The sequence below is a fragment of the Zingiber officinale genome, chromosome 9A (assembly GCF_018446385.1).
Source record: "Zingiber officinale cultivar Zhangliang chromosome 9A, Zo_v1.1, whole genome shotgun sequence".
In the NCBI taxonomy this organism is placed as follows: Eukaryota; Viridiplantae; Streptophyta; class Magnoliopsida; order Zingiberales; family Zingiberaceae; genus Zingiber; species Zingiber officinale.
In genome coordinates, this window is record NC_056002.1 from 123,220,336 (window position 1) to 123,224,011 (window position 3,676).

The following is a 3,676-nucleotide window of genomic DNA, read 5'->3' on the forward strand; positions in this document are numbered from 1 at the left end:
CTATTCTCCTCCTCCCAAGCGGTCGGTCGGCTCTGCTCATGCGAGGCTCGTGCAGGATCAGTGCTTCTCCTGTGATGTTATTGCGGTGATTCATGAGCCTCTTCACACCGTCCGACTCTCTGATGTCCGTGTCGTCGGTCAGGTGAAGGCGATCGACGTCGATAGCTCCTTGGCATTGGTTGTGCAACTAGGAAAAACTCGCGACAGTCACGAGTGTTGTGGGTGGCTGATTGATGAAAAGAGCAGAGCATAGGAGTCCATACCTTTCCCTTTGGTTTTGGCCGCTCGGAGGCCACATGCTGAACGGCGTGTAGCCTTGGTTCCTAGTGTGGCCATGTTCCTTCGGCTCACGGCGCTCTCGGCGGTTGATGGCTAATCAACGACCTTCGTTCGATCGGCGCCGATGGTTCGGATGGCGCTTCCTTCCTTCTGGCCACCTAGGCTTCTTCCACGTTTATGTACTCATTGGCCTTCTTCAACATGTGGTCGTAGTCGTGAGACGACTTCCTGACAAGTGACTGGAATAAGTCCTCGTCCACGAGCCCTTGCGTGAACGCATTCATCATGGTCTCGGACGAAACCGAGGGAATATCCATCGCTATCTGATTGAAGCGTTGGATGTAGGCTCTGAGGGTCTCCCTCTGGCCCTGCTTCATGGAGAACAGGCCGACGCTTGTTTTTTGATAGCGTATGCTGCTCGTGAAGTGATGAAGGAAAGCTGTTTGGAAGTCCTTGAAACTTCGAATCGATCCATCCGGCAACCTCCGAAACCAACATTGTGCCGAGCCGGATAATGTAGTGAGGAAGACTCGGCACTTGACTTTGTCAGTATATTGATGGAGAGTAGTAGCATTATCGAACTTATCGAGATGGTCGTCCGGGTCGGTCGGCCCGTTATACTCTCTAATTGCCAAGGGAGCGTAGTGCCTCGCAATGGATCTTGCAGAATTGCCTCGGAGAATTATCGGTTGATCCGCTCGGGAGACAGATCAGCTCGGGGCGCTTTGCCCTTTCTTGAGTCCCGGATGAGAGCTTTGTCTAAGGAAGAACCCCTTTCTTGGTTGGCCTGAGCGATCTCTGAGGGCGTTTGAAATAATGCCCGGTGAAATGGAATGGGCATGGGTGGAGCTTCTCCATGAGTGCCGATCGGCATTTTATTCTGCCCCCAGATGGAAAGCTGCTCCGGTCGGTCTTCATGGGCCGCTCGACCTCCCGAGGCTGATGTCGCTTGTTGCACCAGCAGATCGGCTAACACCTTTTGCTGCTGTTGCTCAACTATTTTTGCTGCTCGTACTTGAATGAGTGTGTCGAGCTCCTCTTGAGTGAGCATCACAGTGTAGAGACGTCCAACTTCTTCCATCTTCTTGGCTCAGATTCAGGTGCGTTCCCATAGACGACGCCAAATTTGATCCTATACGAGAGTTGAGTCGACGGACATTGGGGAGATGACACTCACGTTGACTGGATATAGACTAAAGATGATGTGGACCTCTAACGAGCTACGCCTGCAACCACAAGTCGTTAGTGTCGAGTCGGGGAGGGGTTCCTTGGCGATGGCCCTACGACGCTCAAGTCAGTCACCAGCGACAAGCGAATGAAGTAGAGAAGAGAAAAGAGCAGCAGCGTAACTGTAGCTACAGTAGAATTGAGCATACCTCCGTCAAAGCCTGGGGGTCCTTATATAGGGCTCCCGGGAGGCTCGTGCATGCTTCCCAAGGTGTGCATGCTTCTCAAAGCATACCTGGAGAGGACGTGTCAGAAAAGTGTGTCTGACGCCATATCTTAACAACCCGAGCATATCTCTGACGTGACAGTGGAAGCATCCACCGTACGATTCTCCATCTGACCATGCCGCCTATTGTTACGATTCCGCAAGTGCACGGATTCATCGTCAGTAATATATAAGATTGTCGAACCACATTGACTGTTGATTAAGCACTAGACATGTCGCAAAGTAAGTTATCTAGATGGTCGAAAGTTGGCTTTGGTGTTTGCAAACTAATGAGAATGATTGAAGAGAGTAAGAGAAAGATGAGAGAATCGATCTTGGAGGGAATTGAGCTTTGGGAAATGGATTCAAGGATTTCAGTTTCGTTGTGGTGGAACATGATGTATCATGTTCTATCTTTTCCTCATTGTCAATCGACATGCATTCACCGGAGGTTAAAGCTGCAGTCCTTAAGCACTAAACGGAGAAGAACCCTGTGAAATCCTATTACGGTTAACCCTTGTCACTAGGGTGCCTCGATAGATCACAAGAATGCAAATCCAATCGGTATCATTAAGAATAGAGATAAGAGTTTAGTTCGGTCTCTTACTTCCTTATGGAGAAGTAGCCTCTCCTTTCAAGGGAGTATCCTAGATGTCCGTGAATGGGTTACCCCTGTCACTAGGGCTCCTCGGGTGTACGATCTAAGATCCTCTCTTTACGAAATTAGCAATTCCTACACAATCGATCAATATGAAGAGATAAACTTAGCAGGTCTCATGCATATCAAATAGAAATAAAGCAAGCAAAATCATCCAATAAGTAAAGGCATAAACATGAGTCTTACATCAAACTCTATCCAAAACTACTCCCTATATCCATAGAAAAGGAGATCTACTCTATTGTGAGGGAAGAACAACCCCAAAATATAAAATAAAACATACTTACAACCCTTGGTGTGAGAAGAAGGGGAAGAAGAGATGTTTGCCGAGGTTTTTAATGTCTTGGGGATGCCACCTTACTCTGGAGATGGATGGAACGTCAAGGGACGGCGGTGGATGAAGCTCTAGGGTTTCCCCCAAAGGGGAGAACCCTTTTCCGATGAGAGGGACGAAGTCCTGAACCAAAGATGCCCCCAAGAATAGGGTTCTTGACCCTTTTATAAGTTAGGGCACGAGCGCCGCACGGGTCGTGCCACGACCGTGCGAGATCCGCACGACCAACACTTTCCTCCCTTTGGGTTGAGTGGCATGGTCGTGCGAGATCGCACGGCCGTGTCTTCCTTCCACTCTGGCCACGCTGCACGACCATGCCTTCCTTTGCCTCTGGCCACTCCGCACGGCCGTGCGAATTGGCACGACCGTGTCTCTTTTCTGCTCTGGTTTCACCACATGGTCGTGCGAATTGGCACGACTGTGTCTTCCTTCTGCACTGGTTACACCGCACGACCGTGTAAATTGACACGACCGTGCCTTCCTTCTGCACTGGCCATGCAGAATTGTATCAAGGCCGTGTAGATCATTTTAGCACATCTTAACGTAGTATTCTTGAGTTGAGGTCTTCATCAAAGTTGTAGATCTTGAAGTTATCTACAAATCGGTATAAAGAACAACCCAAAACTCCAACCGAGTTATGGCCATTTTACTTTTGGTCTGCAGTGTTAAAAATTCCACACGGCCTCAACACGCCCCCCACACGGCCTTCGGGCGGCCGTGTGGTCTCCGCACGACCAAAACTTGGAAGAACTTAGTTTTCGCATGCCCGTGATACTCTGGAAGCTCTAGACTTCATTTAAGCTCCGTTTTTGCTCCAAATCACTTCCTATCAATCAAAACAAGCAAAGAGTAGATCTCCGAACAAAATATAATGGAAGTATGGTATTATAATGAAATAGGGTACAATAAACATAGATTATACTAATAAAATGCAAGTAGATGTGCGTCAAAGCATGCATAAATGGTCATAAGA